This window comes from Hesperophylax consimilis, chromosome 24, assembly GCF_061612785.1.
Source record: "Hesperophylax consimilis isolate HC1 chromosome 24, BYU_Hcon_1.0, whole genome shotgun sequence".
NCBI classification, from domain to species: domain Eukaryota; kingdom Metazoa; phylum Arthropoda; class Insecta; order Trichoptera; family Limnephilidae; genus Hesperophylax; species Hesperophylax consimilis.
In genome coordinates this window covers 13,796,811-13,815,270 of record NC_142859.1, presented here as the reverse complement: position 1 = coordinate 13,815,270, position 18,460 = coordinate 13,796,811, and the positions used below count along the sequence as shown (strand labels likewise).

Sequence of the window (18,460 nt, the reverse complement as noted above, 5' to 3'; positions counted from 1 at the left end):
GTAAGTACATTGCTAAAAATGGTACTATTTAACTAAAAAATTATCACGATACCTATCGATTCATTCGTAAAGGGCCTGTAAACCCTTTTTTGAATAACGAATAATTTGAAAAGATCCTCAATAAATTAGCATTATTTTTATAAGTAAGTTTTCTCCGTGTGACTTCAGTTACTAAATGTCATTCTCAGAGCAGAGCCACGTTCTAGTTAAATATTTTATTAAAAATATGTTAGGCTAAAATACTTTACAGAAGATTGAACCTCAAAATTAGAGATTGTTCAATGGATTAGGAGAAATCATCTTCGCAAACTTTGACATTTCCGAACACGGTAAGATGAAGTTAGAACCTTATCCAACCTAAATGACGAACTACACAGTGCTTCGTAACAATGATTTCCTGTCAGATAAAACCTTGCAAAATAAATTAAATCTTTAAAAAATTGATGATACAACATCATCACACAGGTATCAGCGGAGATGCAACTCAAATTGCTCTGAAATAATTTTGACTATAAATCAGTAAAATAAATGTTTTTGCATTCAAGGCCATTTTTTAATGTCACTTAAAACCTTGTTCAACTAAGATTACGATAGAGAGATATGAGTAACCGAAAAAAGTATGCTGTGACCATAACCATGATAATAAAATGAGCCCAAGTTTTCCTTACTTCTACTGATATTGATTTTACTATTCATATGTTGATTTTCTTTCACCGACTGATAAACCAGAACAGAAACAGAACAACACACAAATAACGTTCTCAACTGGAAATGGAGCCCAGTGTTTTCGTCTAACTGGGACAACTTTGTATCCATTCCATTGGGATCTAATTATTACACGTCATATTTGTCGATATCCTATTTAATAATTAGGTACCTACCAATGGTCGAATGGATAAAGACGTTGTCCCGAAAAGACAAATATCCTCGGCTTGCTTCCAGTTGAGAGAGTTATTTTTGTTTTCTGTGTCTTGTTCTGTTTCGTGTCTCGTTAAGATTTATTAGTATTATCTTCTTCTTTAATGACAAATATAATTGTTCAATGAGTCCATCCACACCTAGAAGCTTACACGGAGAAAACTATCCGTTAAAAAATATTTCCAATCTATTAAAAATCCCTTAATTATTTGTAATCCTGTTAAAAACGTGACTGCAGGCCGTAAACGAATGAATTGATAGGCATTTTAAACTTTTAGTAAAAAGGAATGTTAATGAATGAGGACTTTGCACGTTCAAACGCGTGTTCATAAAAATCATTATATTTTCGCATTTCGTTATCATATATTAACAGTGCAAACGTTTATTTATTTATTCAAAAAATCGTTTTGAACATAAAAAACATACTCTGCACATCTCACTAGGGCATTCCTGTATCAAGATGTGCAGCTTTACAATAACATCATTAAAAAAAATACATATTCGTAAAGAACTTGCTGTGAAGAAAGTGGCTTGCTGTCCCGCTTTAAACAGGATGTTTATTGATCAGCATTAATCATTTTTGTCCGTGTACCTATCCGTTTCTAAATGGATTAAAAATAGTAAATTATTTGATTAAAAAAAATAATTGAAACGGAGAACCAAGCTACAGTCTAACTTAATAGTATGGTAAACGTACCACTTGGGAATACTTTCCTCACTGTACAGATCCTTCAAGAACATGTTGTTTAATTTGTACCGTAAGCTCATTCATTTATAAATTTATTTCGTGTTTCGTGGAAGCGTCTTTTGTGCGTAATTTGATTACAGGGAAGAATGTATTTAAGGATCCTAACACAAAGCGAGTTTCCAGAAATCTCACACTCACTTAGACATAAATAAAGGTAGCAAACACTGGAATTATTTGTCCTCAAAGCGTCACGCTGTGTGTTCTCACGAAATGGTGGATGGAAGTTATTTATGATTTGTTTCTCAGACGTAATTTTTATTGTGTTGATTGAAAAGAAACATTAAGAAACAGTTTTTCAGAAAACACTGTTCGGAAATTATATTAATTATACAATATCCGTAGTAAAACGTTGACCACCAGTATGTTGACAAGCATACGTGACAGTGAATCAGATCTGGGAAAGGAAATAAATAAAATATTTAACCTTTCATGCCTAGGAAGGACACAACTGGCCACAAACATCATATTCTATAAGAGCCGCCGAAGGACAGATCTAACCAGTGAGTCCATACGAAAGTATAATTATACTTTTTTTTTCTAAAATACGTTAAGGTGATTTGTTATTCAGAGAGAAAAATAATTTTTCTTCTCAGCTTATCTCAAATATTTATAATCGATTCCGGGAATAAAATCCAAAAAATGTCAAGCTGTGTGTATAATTATAAATTAAAAGATTCAAAATTATTTATATTTTTGAAGTGAAACTTCTTTACGCGCGTCATGCAATTTCGAGGACCGGAGTAAAACCGACTCATGACCGAAACGAAAATGCGGGTACCCCCACCACCGATTAAAGTTCATTTGATCTAGTCAAAGTTTTGAAGTAACATATAAATGCTTCTTAGCTCATCCCGACAACTGGCGTTGGTGGTGTAATGGTCAGCATAGTTGCCTTCCAAGCAGTTGATCCGAGTTCGATTCTCGGCCATCGCACATTATTTTTTTGTTTTTAACGCCTTTTTCATTCAATATCTTATTTTTTAGTAGGTCAGAACATTTTTTAAAAGAAAATAATATTGCAAAATAATAAAAACACTTATCTCACTGTGATAAAACATTACTCCGCTAGAGCGCGCTTTGCGTTATTGTGTTGGATTAAAATTATTATCTAATCCGTATATTATGATAATTGTATTACATTTATTTAATTAATTTATTTATTTTGATAATATGTAATAATTTACAGAAAAAAAAATTAAAACTATCTCCCTCTGATAAAATATCCGTTCGCTAGAGCGCACTACGCGATCTTGTGTGGGATTCTATTTCTGTACATTGTACATTATTTTTAAAAATATATTATATTTTGGGTGTGATGTAGGTAACATTATAAAACATAACAAGCTCTCATATTTTCAGAACCTACATAATATAATCAATTTATGCGGCTTTGCTTACAGTTGGTGCTCAGCGTGGTTGGCTTTCAATCAGTTAAGCGAGGTTCGATTCTCGGCTGTGGCATTTTTGAAGTGAAACCTTGTTGAGGTGGGGGAGCCGCTCACGAACGTTCTCTCTCTTCTCTTCTTTCCTCTCTCTCAGACACCAGCGAACTGCGCCACGCCAAGCATCAGCTGAAACTAGAAGTTTCACTTCTGTCTTGCGTAGGCTTGACACACCCACTTTTTTTTAATGTCAAAAAGTAAAGAGACCGTTTTCTTACGAATTCCTTACACACAAAGATTTATTTTATTATATCGATTTTTTTTTTGAATTATGAACATTTCTGTCAAAATATTTCGGTAAGTTTTTTTCTTAACATTTTATTATTAAGAAATATAAATGTTTATTTCAAATACAAACATCTAAAAGATATTTTTATTTATATTTTAAAATAGGATTCAGTTTTACAACATCTTCAAAAATAAGAAATATACATATTTAAAATACCTCGGAAGCATTCCGGAGTTCCTTGAAAAACTTCGACGTTATTGGGGCTTGTGGCTTAGCAAATTTAAAAGCTTGAAGGGTCGAAAGAAATCATATAGATTTTATTTTCCCCTAATTTTATCTTCTTCCTGTGTTCTATTTTACATTGCAATCGCTCAGATAAGGTGGTTTCGAGTGTCCATATCATTGGCTACTTCAGCGATATCCATCCATTGATTGCAGGTCCAAACTCTCCTCTCACAAGGGGGGCACTTAATTCATTTTTAATTACTACAGAATTTTAAACGAGAATTAGTCTTCGCGCATTCTTAGTACATGTTGAAGACACCTCAACTGGAAAATTTTTTAACATATTTAAATTAACTATTTTTTTTTGTCTGTAATGACCGTAACTCCTGCATTTTTGCGTTAAATCTATTCAAATCTGCTTAAAATTTAAGTGTCACTCTCAAAATTGGAACAGTAAGAAGAATAATAAATGAGAAAAGCGATACAGTTAGTTCATACCTATGATATAATTTTTATAACAGAAAATTATTCAAATTTTCTTTTTTTTTAAATAGACATTATAATGTATCGTGATTTGACATGTGGCTGAGCTAGTATATCTTATAAATGTTCATAAAAAGGTACAATTTTATGAACAATCTCATTTCTTGGAAGAAACTAGTTGTGTTGGTGAGCAGCGACTATTTAAAAACGAAAAAGTTCTTGAAATGGCTAGAAAGACTGAATTTTTGCTGATTCGCCTTTTTCTCATCACTACTTAAAAGGTAGGTAACGTCTCATAAAATTCCATGCTTAGGAACAGATGGAATCCTAGTGCTGTATCGCACTATAAAAATAATAAAGACTTGCAATAATACCACGACTTGTTAGTGTTCGAGAAAACTATACAGCTGCTGTAAAACAAACACAGAAATATATTTGGAGAGTTGTCACATGCACTAAAACTTTATTTACTTTATTTAATTTATTTATTTACTCATCGTGTTTTCATTGTGTTAGTTGTACAGCATTTAAGATCATTATGTAATCTACTTTTTAAACGTATCAGTCCGAAATTAAAAAAAAATGATGAATATTATAAAGATCTTCTATTCAACTGTACAGATTTATAAATTGGTGTTGAGATCAATGTTTTAATTTTAATCTGAAGAAGCTTAGTAAAATACAAAACTTTTTTCTATGAAACAATGTTTCAGGATGTATTATCCAATTAATGGTCGTCAAATCGGAAATCAGTCGACAAACTCACCGGCGGCAGGTTCACGTCTGATTCAGGCCCAGCCATCCCGGTTTCGACGCCTGCGCGTCGCGATTCCACCCTCCCTACTCCGTTCATCCAGTAGTCGCCGCGACGCCCGACCGTAAGGACTGACGCCGACACACGTGCCGTCGTCGCCGTCTGTCGTATCCTGCTACGAGCTACGAGCATTGAGCCTGAATCCCGCTACAAATTATTGCCATTACGAGTTAAATTGATTGATTCATAAATATTATTTATAAAGTGATGATAAAATACTATTCCAAAATTTAAAAAAAGTTGGTGAATCTAAAACGACTATAAACTTGTTGATTAGAGTTGATTGAAACTACGTAATGAAATTATATCAAAAACGATTAAATACGTTAAGAATTTCAGTGATTATGCCTATGGTAAAAACATTATAAATATTATGACAATCTGCTTTTAAAATTAAATACGTAAACAAAAGTTTACACGGTTAATGTTGTTCAACAAATTTAGAACTAATGACGGTTCATGAGATTATCAAACTCCACGGTTTGTAATTGAGAAACATTGTGAATAAACATTCCATTAAAACGCGAATTATTTAAATAAGCAAGCAATGTATTTTAAAAAAATTGTTCCACGAATGGATGTTTGAGTGTTTTTAGGAATTTACTTTCAGTAAAAAGTGTACATTTATTACAAGTTAAACAATTGAGTAATGACATTGAATGTTTGCATGGTGTGTTTATAATTATTATTAACGGTAGTAGTGTGGTTTAGTAGTATTAAAATATATGACAAAACATTGATTCAAACCTTTTATTTAAGTAATTAAACTTAGGTACAATTTGTTTTTATTTTCGTTACAAAAATCACAGTGAACGAAAAAAATAAGTGATTGTGCAGTTTTATAAGTGTATTTAACTTTTTGTACTTTGAACATGGATACAGGATTTAATCAGGTAAATAAGATTATTTATTTATTTTAAATTTAAACCATTTTGATTTATAAGAATTCGACCTAAATATAAAGGTATTAGGATAATTATTAATATTTAAAATAATAATATAATATTTTTAATGAAAATACCTCACATCATCGATGACGTACATAGTTACTTGTTAATTATTTTATCAAAAATTTTACAATCGAAGTAACACATTTTGGTCTTTATATTTTTTTATTTCTTTAAGTAAAACAGATACTTTGGAAAAGTTCAGCTAAATAATAAACGGGTAGATAATTATTTAATTATGACGCCGAAGACTTTGTGTTACCATTTGTGGTTTGACCTTTTCGAGTTTAATATAATATCAGCTGAGATCAACAGACTGGTAACACTTTGAAGATATTTATTTAAATACTTCATTAGGTAATATGTTAAATATAAAAATTGATTCAATAAATGAAATAATAAAACAAGTAATTATTATTAACCTTAAGCGCAAATAAATTGAAAAAATCTTCCGAGAAAAAATAAATGCCGCCGACGGGAATTGAACTCGCACCCTTCAGATTTCGGGTCAGGTGCACTAAACACTATGCTACGTCAGCTTATTTTTAACAGCCAATTAATTGTTTAAGAAGGGTGCGGGTTCAATTCCTGTCAGTGTCATCTAATTTGTCAAATTTTATTTGTGTTTTAGGCTAAAAATTATAGTTTATAATAATTTTTTATCCTTTGTGCTTTGCAAAAAACCTTTTGTAAACATAAGATTATCTTTCATAATAAAAACATATAAATAATATACCGTTAGGGAAAAAATTATTTACTGAAATTAGCATTTTCAGAGCACTCTGAGCACTTGAATTGGTAATTCATAAAATTTTAGAAAAGACGGATAGATCTATGAAAGTTTATTATTTAACCTCCCCTAATTTGACTGATTGTACAAATAAATAACTTAGTATGATTGAAGCGCCAATTTCAATTAGTTTTCATGCATATTGAACGTAGCGTAGCGACGACTTGTTTCATCTTAACTTCAATAAACACCGTTTTATCAAAATACAATATTGGCGACTCTCAAAAAAAATTTTCAAACAGAAAAATCAGAAAAAGATTCGGTTGCATCCAGGAATCGACCCAGGACCTGCGGACTCAGCGTTGCCGAGGCTTTACTATTGTAGAAAAGTCAATACATAAATTGCACATTAAAATAAAAATGGTTGTTTTTATCCATGATACTATCTAGATTGAATTTTTCATCAATCTTGAAATCGTTATAGCAGCCAATAAAAATTTGCGTTAAGAAAAAATAAATATGATACAGTTGTAGAGCAAGGCCTCCGCAAGGCTGAGGTCCTAGGTTCAATTTGTACATGCGACCGAATCTTCTATGTTTGAAATTCTCATTTGAAAGTCGCTTATATTGTCTTTTACTCTTGAAATTATAAAAAAATATATTAAATTGGATAGATTATTGCACAATTATATTCTGGAGTTATATCATTATGACATTGCATTTAAGGAAAACATGTTTTTATACAAGCTTATTAACTATTGACCTTTTGATTTATTTAAGTGTGATTAAGTTTTTTTTCTGTATCATTTCACCGGCTTAATTTTTGAGCGGTGATCAGCGTTGTCGGCAGGATTTAAAAAAATGAATAAGCTAGTTTTTGACGAGCTTATTTTTTTTTGTGAACGAATCGAGTACCTATGTAAATGGTGTAGCTTTATTCTAATTAACTTTTTAATGATTTAAAAATGATTAGTTATCAAATTAATCTAACGTATAAAGTAAAGTATCGCTGCAAAATTTTAAAATAGTGTTCTCAGGAATCGTGAATTTCTTTGTGGATTTTTTTTTAGTCGGCAAAAACATTTTAATATGAGCAATGAGTTTCAAATTTCTTTCCTCATTTCTTGATTTTTCTATTAGAAAAAAGAAAATAAATATTTCAATGTCAGTAAAGTTACCAGTTATTTAATGTTTCTAATATTTTCAATAAAATATGCGTACAACTTGCATTTTACAACGACTAAACTTTATTTTTACATGATTTACCTCATTTACCACTTACTGCGTGGAGGTTTTTTTTAATGAAATAAACGTAAATAAGTTCTGGGAAGGAAACAGGTATGAGAGGTGGGTAGGAGTTTGGGGAGTCAGTATGTCCAGGAGTGACAGACGTATAAATCTATTTCTCGCATTGTGGTTCAAGGTGATGGGTCGCTAGAGTCCATGGGAGAGGAGAAAGGGTCTCCTTCAACTAGTGTCGAACCCGGGCACCCCTGCTCAGTTACCAAACGTAGAAAAATACTTAGATGATCTATGGGAGAAGTGTTTGTTAGCTATTGAATGGTTCCTGGGGCGACGGTACCGAAATTACCATGAAAAGATAAAAAATCTTTGAAAATCTGGGTAGTAACTAATTCTATTATTTTATAAATTCTTCGAACTGATTAGATACAATATTGCCTATATTAAACAATAATTAATAATTGAAATGTTTCGTACACCCACAAAAATATTTACCTACAGTCATTAACGTAATGATAAGACCGTGGCTTCATCATGTTACCATCATCATTAAAACGACCAAATATCAATAACAAATATTGTGACAGTGGAATATTAAAATCATTACAACATAATGTTTCAAATAATACACAAGTTAGAATAATGATGATGGTTGGGAACACAGCCGCTAATGAACGCCTTTTTCGCCCGATTTTTAATATTATTAAGAATAATTACATTTCTGAATCTTTTTTATAAAAATAAAATATTGGTGAATGGAGTCTACTGTTATATTGATTGGGTATATACGCGATAATAATTAATCACACTCATCAGGTCAGGGTAATTTAACCGCCGTTGTTCACAATCCCACAGATCAAGTGTTGGGCCGAAATTTTAGCTCAACAGATTTGAATTTTAACATTCCTCTAATGCACAACTATGGTCTTCCCAACGCAGCTCTCAGATCAAACTCAAACCTGATTTCCCTAGAAAATAAAATGCGTTTGCATGAGGTGTTCTAGAGTATTCAGTATATAATTCAGATGTATAATTCCCTACAATATTTTGGTATCCTGGAAGGCGGGATTAGGCTAAAAAAATCGAAAGAAAATTCCCCAGATTTTATACTAAAATATTTTTCTTCCATATATCTAAGAAAAATTCCCGAGACAGAGAATTCAAACAACTTATCAACCTCTGGCTCAGTAAAAGAACAGCGAAATTTCAAACCTCATTAGGTTCACGCACTATTTTATGCATATTACCAATTTTATTATAAGTTTTAGGATCAAATTATTATGGACAAGGAATGGAAATAATGGAGAATATCGAGTGACACAAGCCAAATATTGAATGACAAAGATTTCTTTAACCGTTTTTGATTGTAAAAAATGCCGTTTCGATTGCCGGATGATGTTTTTAACTCGACAATATTAATTTTCTCATTCTGTGTGAAGTTCATGTAACCTTTCGATTTTTTGTCTATGTTACTTTGTTTCGTGTGTTAACAAGGAGGATAAACATAAATCGTAAAATGTACTTTCGCTGCAATAGTAAAGCTAAAGTGTGTAAAAGAATATAAAATGTAATTTCATGTATGACAGTACACTATTAACTCATCAATGTTACTAAGTATTGAAGTACTTAGTATATTGAAAAATTTTAGATTGATGTCATTTTATTGTTTATGTAAGTGGACGGGGCCACTCAACATTATCGACGATATAGATGTTTGGAAACAGGCGAATTGAGCGTGACTGAACAAACCTGTTGGCTGATCGGGACCTCAGATTGGTCGATCAAAAATATGGAAACAATGGTAATAATGCTTTTAAATAATAATATATTCTCGCTATTTTTTCTTTGCCTTGACCAATTAGATAGTTAAGTTTTTAATTGCAATAAATTGCTTTTTTTAGTAAAATTTCAATCGGAATATGTAAATTATCATTTATATCCCTTAAAATGTTGCTGTATGCCTTCAATTCTATGTGAATGCGTTTGATCAGCGTTATGTGCAGAGTTTTGAGTGTATAAAGAGTGCATAAAAGATCTGTGGACCCCCTTAATATAAAAGCGAGTGCTTATTTCAGTGCTTTATTTGTAAATACATTAATGAGAAATTTGTAATCATATCGTCAAGTACATAAAAAATAAGTTCTCGTCGTTTCACGAACATCTTGGAGAACTGACCGAATTAATATAATTTTTATTATCGGAATAACTTAAAGTGTAAAATTCTCAAATTATAATACTCAATTATTGAAGACAATATTAGCGATTCTTATATGAAAATTTGGAACAGAAACTAATGAAAAAGATACAGTCACATTTAGGTGACTCGAAGACCCCGGTTCCCTCGCCTTGCCGGGGAACCTGAGTTCAAGTCCGATGGTACCGTATCTTTTTCTGATGGTGATGTTTCAAATTTTAGTTTAGAAATCGCTAGTATTATCTTCAAATAATTGAATTAATAAAATATGTAATCGTTTAAGACAGTATAATCGACTCTCAAACGAAAAATGTAAATCAAAGAAGACAGAAAAAATTTCTCTTGTTCTTTCAATTCGTACCTAAGAATTGAAAGAGCACTTCCCTGGTAGGGAAGTGATCCTGGGTTCAATTCTTTGATGCAACTGAATCTTTTTTTGTCTTATCCGCTTCACGTCTTAATATTGTTTGAAACTGTTAAAATTTTAATTGGTTATTAAGTTATTCCACTAAAAAAATATAAACATAATTTTCCTAATTAGGTATCAATTCATGTACAGCTATTGTAAAACGAGGACATCGTTAGAATAATTCGTTGATGTTTGGTAGGTAGAGCTTCATTTTTGTATTTGTTTGAGTTTCGTGGCTTACATTTTCAACTTAAACATGATGACAACTTCTCGTCCTTCTTGCTATGGTGGTAGATAATGTTATTCAAATTGAATTTTCGAGAAATCAAACAAATTAGGCTGAATGAGGTTAGGTTATGTGATCGTACTCAATAAGTTTATTTAATTTCCGAAAATTGTTCTGTCGCTGACGTTTCCTCGAGTATTTCAAATTGTACCATTGATATCAGAGTTATTTCATGATCGTTTGTAGTTTATTAACTAACAACTTATGTTGCCCGTATCCGTCAAATAATTAATATGCAGAACAGAGCAGTGTCAGAAACGTACGGTGCTAGTAGGAACCTAAGCTACTATTTGGTGATCTTGGAGTGACGGGTAGAAGGTAAACACTATATTGAGCCGTTAGAGAATGAATTATTGTTTGGATATCATTATTGAATTATTTTAGTATTCAAGCATCTGCCGAACTACATCTAAAGCTACAACTTACCATTATGTGGTGTTTATTAATCTTTGCGAAATCAACAGTTGAATTTGAGATTTTTTTTCAAAATTAATAAAAACAAATCATTCATAGATTTCCTCCGTGTATTAAGAAATTACAACATTTGGTAGGCAGGTATTAATACCGCCGCTCCGGGAACCATTTATTGGATAACCAACAACTCTGCTATAGGTTACCCCAAGTGACACGTTCGGTGATTTAACAGAGGTGCCCGGGTGAATCGAGTGAATTGTGTTCAAGATGCGCTCGCCCACCAGCTGCGTGGCGCATCAGAACGGGATAAGCTGGTTTGTTAGGACATCTCCCTAATCTTTCTCAATCCACCGCTTTGCACTACAGCGGGAGGGATAGATTCATGCATCCGTTATTCCTGGAAACACTGATCCCTAGATTCCTACACACCCCTTATACATTTTTCCTTCACAGAACTTCTTCTACCTTTCCTTAAAAATACCCTCCACACAGCATCCCCAAAAATGACATAAAACCTGGCCAAATTATTTTTCTCCAAACCTTGTACATTGGGTAAATGCTAAATAATTACCTGGAAATACAGGGTTTTCCAATAAGAGAGGTGTTATTTTGAATAGCCCGCTATTTCGGTAGATGTTACTTTTAAAGCTGTCATTTTTTTATATTTGACAAGTAGAAACTACGCCATTAGTAAAAATGGAACGATACACGCTTCAACAACGTATTGAAATTATTAATTTTCACTTGAGTGAATTAAATGCAAATCATCTTGAGTGATGAGGCCCATTTCCACCTCGGTGGCTTCGTCAACAAGCAAAATTGTCGAATCTGGGGTTCGGAAAACCCAATAATTATTGTTAAAAAGCCTCTTTATTCTCAACGTGTGACTGTTTGGTGCGGTTTATGGTCCGGCATAGTCATTGGACCTTACTTTTTTGAAAATGAGGCTGGAGCAACAGTTCCAGTGAATGGATTGCGCTATCGAGAGATGAGTAATGATTTTTCATTTCCGGAATTGGATGGTATTAATCTGGACAACGTTCACATTCAACAAGACGGCGCTACGTGCCACAAAAGTAATTAAACCATTGATCTTTTACGATTGAATATCAAAATAACACCTTTTATTGGAAAACCCTATACAAGAAACAAACTAAACTAATAACAGAAAATTTTCTCATGACATATTTGTTGACTTTTTATATTTATTTCTCTGAAATAAATTGAAAATGTCCTTTATTGACATTATGTTATTGCAATTATTACATAGTATTTTCAAGCAAAAATTTTTTTACAGTTTATTTTGCATTAATCCAATAACAGAGAAGAGCGTATGGAGCGCGCAGGTACTTCAAATTGAATCGAAATTTGGACACTACGGGAATTGAATTTTGTTCTTATATTTTTATTTTTTTTTTAATTTATTCTTAATTATATTTGTATTACAAAGGTATGATATATTGTCCTCCATGCTAGGAGTTCACCTGTGTTGTGGATTACCTTCGTACATATTATTGGTACATTACCTTCGTACACTCAATGAATCAACTTTAAAGTATGAATCTGCCTTCGCATAAATATTACATATAACAAATGACCTGTAAAGGTGTCTGTAGTTTAGTGGCCGATCTTTGGCGGGTTAAAACGTTTAAATAATAAATAATGCGTTAACGGCGTTTTTCAAGGTAGTAGATGCTTTTAATCATTGGCGGCTCGTGACTTTTGGATGAACTTAAGTATTAATATTACAAAAATGGCATTAATAATGTTGTCAAAGCTGAAAATGATTTGTTACTGAAATTCAGATTTTTCGTATGAAGATTTTCAAGATATTTCCGATTCACGAATTTTATGAAAATCTTCACAAAAAAATCAAATATTCGAAAAAACATTAAAAATCGTTTTCAGCTACAAGATTAATAATGCCATTTTTGAAACATTAGCACTCTAGTACACCCATAATTCACGAGCAGCTACTGCTTTTAATATCATCATAGTGAAAGACGGAAATTCAGAATCAAAACTTTGCTTGAAATGGCTTTAGACGTGTTTGATGACTAGATCTGAATATCCAGATTTCCTCTTCCCCATCTTTTTCCACTCACCTACCTTCAGCCTCACAACATACCCTGATCTGGAATGCCACGACCTCTCTGGCTCCAAAGGGTTGGGAACATTTGGGACTTAGGTGCGGTATTCACATAAAAAAGGTTAATTTACTTATTAAATAAAAACTGAAATTTAAAACTGTTATAAGATATCTCTCATTATATCCAAAGAACTTTGTGCTACAAATACTTAAGCAAATAAATGTATTTGACAATAATTTTAACTTGGCAAACTTTAAACAGAGTATGTGCGAACTATTTTTACATATTTTGTAAATTATTGTTATCAACTACATAATTTTACATCTTCTTATTATCACTATCGTTGGTTTGGAGGATTTTGGCAGATTTTCAATTTTTTGTCTCACAAAACATAACTAGGCAATACTACCATTATCAAGACATAATCAAGAACAGTTAGAGATTGGCATTTGAACACGCCACAAGAAGATCGAAGTGGCGCGGAGGTAAAACTCTCCGACAAAATAGCGAAGAATTGGAGACAGGAAGAAGAAACGGAAGCTCGCAGCACTGTGAATCATGAACTGGGGCCAAGTAGTTGGAGCTACCGTCCACAAATTAAGAGAAAAGCTGACCCTGTCGCTGAATGACAGTCATTGCTAACCACGCTGAAGAAGATTATCGCCTCGTCGTGTTGCATCACCTAAATTCATGTCAACCACCTACGTAAGCGTTATTCGTAACGATGTCACCATAACCTCAATGAAGATTCAAAGATTCTAATAACATCCATGTAGAATGTCTGTGTTGATGTTCAGGTATAATCTATTTAATTGCCCTTTGTAGTCGCAATCCACTACCCATGATTGTAATAAATTATCTCGTTCCACCCATTCATTGGGTGTTTTATTGCAAAGGAAGACGGCGGTAAGTATGAGAAGGTGGCCGAATTCAACCTTGGAGTTTGTCTTATTCTATCTATGAACAGCTAGCTAACGGCTAAGGTATATTCTAATAACCATCACACATGGCCCCAAAATCAGGTTGGCGTAGTCCCCTCGGTTTTCAATGCACAACGGCCTTCCACTCTTAATCTATCTTCCCTTATTTAATCGCGTGAAAGACTTTCTTTCTCTCAAGGTACGGAATTTACACCGTAGAATCTTATTTTTGTATTCAACCATTTATACTCGCATGAGACCCAAAACGTAAATTGCAGAATCAACTTACGAGAATACGTGTGTCATTTCTACGGTGTCCTTAGATAAGATACTCGTAAAGTACTTACACAAATCATTCCGTGCAGTATACATGTGTATGAATGAAGTCCATTGGAGTTGAACGCCAGTGCATAAGAGATTTTGGCCCTGGTCCAAAAGCTCATCTGTGCAGTCGAGGAAGGCGTGGGCGCTGCAATAAATAGTGAGTTATGGGGAAGCTTGCATTAAATGCATTCCGTAATAAAATTATATATACAGAAGGCAAGAATACCGTTTTCCATAAAAGGGTAATCTGCCATGGATTGAAAAAATGTATTCCGGTAACAGTGAAAATTTAAATTGATTTTACTAGTATGTGGAGAACGCAATAATAATATTGCCATTTTGAAGACAACATAACTAGCACCTTTTCTTGAGTCGTAGATACTCTCTGTATCACCCTAGTTAATAGCCAAATTTTGCTTGAAAATTAGGTGACCAGATCTGTGACCATCCTCTTCCCCATCTCCTTCCCTTTCCCACTTTCCTCACAGTTACAACAAACCATTATTGGTATTATTGGTTGTTGGCAGAAGTTGTGACTTATGCGTGGTATTCAAACATTTTAAAATGAATTTTAAATTTTGAACCAATGACAATTATTTATGAAAAATTATTGAAAAAAATTATATGAATATTACAATCCCATAAAATTAATTTTTCGCTACCAGGATTTTCAATAAAAAACACTTTGATAGTTAGAAATAATAATGTGGCTGTTATTAATTCTGAAACTACTTTTTAAGGCTGGTCACGTGGTTTTATTATCGCCGGTAAAAATTATGAATTGAACAAGGAATCGGTAGATCGGAAAAAATAATAACTTTCAGCTTTAATCAAACATATCAAGTTGGTGGTTTTTATTTTTATTTATGTGAAACCGCAAAAGAGTTCTAACTGCTACTAACCCTCTGAAGCTGGTGAAACTATGGCAACCCCAATTGGGGTATTTTGTGAAGCTGACAGTAGTAGGGATGGGATGGAGATTAGGAAAAGGAAGGTAGGGGAGTACCTGGCTATTCATACCAGGTCACCAATTACGAGTTTAGACATTTTAAACAACGTTTCAATTCTGAATGATGGTCTTACACCAGGGTGATACTGAGAGTATCATCCAATTTGGAACTTGCCGCAAGTATATATTATTTTTGATGAATAAATTGTGAAATAACACAAATACGTCAATTAAAATTTACTTTTCCGCGACCTTCGGATTACTAGCCGAGAGTCCATATTATCTTATCTTATATTATGATTTACAAATATCAGTTCTAATAATTTTGAAAATTAAGAATTTATCGAACATGAATGGGACACAATTCAAAATAAGTATAAAATGATATATTATGGGTATTTATCACTAGTGTTTCTAGTGTATTCACAGGGAAAATCTGTGATAGTTCCGTTGTGCATCTTTTTTTCCCTTATGTACTTAGCATCTGACAGAAAAGAGGTTACAACATAACTCACTGGGGCAGGGCCTTGAGATGTAAAATTGTTTGTCATTTATCAGATAAGGACAATATTAATCAGCAGACGGCTATTAAAATTAATGTCATAAGTCATTATCCTAAGTCGTTAGGCCGAACCATTAGAACCCATTAGTATTTTTCAGAAAAAAAGCATTATTTTCGTAATTAAATAAAAAGTCCCGACCATTGTACTAGTCACTCCATAATTCATTCCCGAGAAAAATAATTACTTATCTAATTCAAGTATTTTAAAAACGAATAATTCTCGTTGGTGGACAATCTTCACCTTTGACATTTTGGAAGTTTTCCAGTTAAAAAGGACATAAATTCAGACTACGTGGCAGAAAATGCTGACAGAAATATTGATAAAGAAACGGTTCTGTACAAACCTGAAAAAAAAACATTAAAAAAAAAAACTTAAAATGCTTGCCTTTTTGATATGGAGTGTACTAGTTTTGAAGCGTGGGTTGAGAAGTGTGACAGCAATGAAAGTTTTTGAAGTTTTCAACGAAAGAGTTTTCCACGTGTAATGTTTTAATTCATTTGCCACGTGGAAAAAAACGATAAGACTCTTTACTTTAAGTCCAAAAATTAAGTTAGGGGGGCAGTTATGCAATTTTGTGAGAGTCAAAAGATACTTTCTGAACTGTCAAGAAGTGATATTGAAAATTTCCCACAGCTAAAAGTGTTAGGCATAGGAATATGTTTTTACCTCTTCCAATTTACATAACTGGACCAAGTACAGTTCCAGAGATTAGTTTAAAAAAGTTGAAAATTGTAAAGAATGCACCATATAAAATAAACGATATATATTTTAAAAAAAATGGAATAAATTGCACCCCCAGTCTTATACTACCACAGGACGAAGAATTGCATTATTGAGTTAATAATAGATAAATATTTAAAACTAATATCAATACAACACACCGTATTTCCCAAAATTAAAACTTTGAATCCCATCTAATTTTGAATGCCCTTTTTGACAAGTTGTTACAGTCTACGAAAAGGGTGTGAACTATAAAAAGAGAAATATCACTAAGTCGAAAAACAAATTTTCTGTTATTGTTTTTTCTGATTCATAAAAATATCTCTTGGCTGTACTTGTGATTTTAGCATTATGTTAAATTTGTGTCACACTTATCAGTGAGATGAAAACATTGTTTTGGTATTTGCTAAAGCGAGAAATACATTTAACAAATCAATAACGCATATAATGTTAAGGGTTAAAAAATAAATTCAACATATTTCCAAGACTTATCACTGGTATATTTTAGACTAAAATCAGCAGATTTGAGATGAAATATTACAACATAAAACGATGTTTGGCAACACGATTGTAACAAATCTAGCTGTCCCTAACGGACTTTGCCAACAACTCTGATATTTGAGAGACATACACATCGTACTAACTAAAAATAATTATCTAACCATCAATCTATTTCTCATTCAAATTCACCTATTGTTTCATACATAATCTGGAATTCTAATAGCAACATCACTGTAGTAAAAACAAGTTTGTAGGTTTATTTTATAAAATAGCCACCTTAGAAAGTAATGAGATATAAAAAATATATATATATATATATAATAATCACTCCATGAGTCCCTAGATAAGGTCCATGAGCGTATTAAATAAATTCAGGATTTTTACCTGAAAACTCCCCGTCCTATGAGACGTTTTCGCTGTGCTACCTTTATTTAACTCAATTAAGTAAACCTTGAAAATAATAATTCGAGCACGAACGTTTGGAAATTATGAAATTTCAGCGATTATTATCAGAAATCTGTTTATATTTCCTTCCTGGGTTACCGGTTGTTAGGAAATATTATTATCTACGGAAATTTTCAGTATCGGACGATCAATTTATTAGCGAAACATCAGATCTGTCTGTTACAGATTTCTAACGATTTGGTATTTTTTTATTTCTATTTTTAACCTTTCTCTAGGGTTTTTTGTTGTACGCAAATATTTGAATAAATAATATAAACATATCGCAAATAGGACTAAACGATCTACCATTTTTAAGTGGATTTTATCGTGTTGATGAGTTAAAAATTATCTTAGCCTAGAAAATGAGCCATTCTCTTGCCAATTGTATAGTTCTAATCAAGAAAAACTATTTGTGATAAATTCTTCAAAGTAAGTATGCAATAAATAGTAGTTTTTTTTTCCTATTCGGTATTGTTTGATTATTATCCAATTTCATTATTTAAAACTAATTTTCTATGAAAATCAAATAAATAATTAAAATCAGATTGAATGTTGCCTCTTTAAAATATTAGCGGTTTTTTAGGTTGATTTAAGAATTTGAAATGGAATTTACTCGGATGTTCGGTGTGTTATTGGAAATAGATGTGATTATTTTAAATAGACATAGAATGTTGATTGTACATTTAAAACATTGTCTTAAATTCTAAACTATCTTAAAGCGTTTAGATAAAGGATAAATACGAAACAATTTCACGCCGATAATCGGTGCAAAAACGTACTGTAGATTCAAAATGTTTTTAGTGTCGACGTTATTAATCAAATAGCTTAAGGATGATGGAATTTATTCTATTTAAAAAATATTTTCAAC

General features: G+C 32.3%; 1 protein-coding gene and 1 non-coding gene across 2 annotated transcripts in view; both read left to right on the top strand.

The window, feature by feature from the left end:
- The first annotated feature begins 2,527 nt into the window (after window positions 1-2,527).
- Window positions 2,528-2,599, top strand: TRNAG-UCC (transfer RNA glycine (anticodon UCC)). Its single transcript has one exon. It is a non-coding gene; the product is annotated as a tRNA-Gly (tRNA).
- Window positions 2,600-5,453: 2,854 nt separating this feature from the next.
- The window catches only part of dpr1 (defective proboscis extension response 1), an 856,597-nt gene continuing 843,590 nt past the window's right edge, over window positions 5,454-18,460 (top strand). The window contains exon 1 of the mRNA XM_089646572.1: window positions 5,454-5,752. The gene's annotated coding sequence lies outside the window, so the exon portion shown is untranslated. The remainder of the gene's footprint in view (window positions 5,753-18,460) is intronic.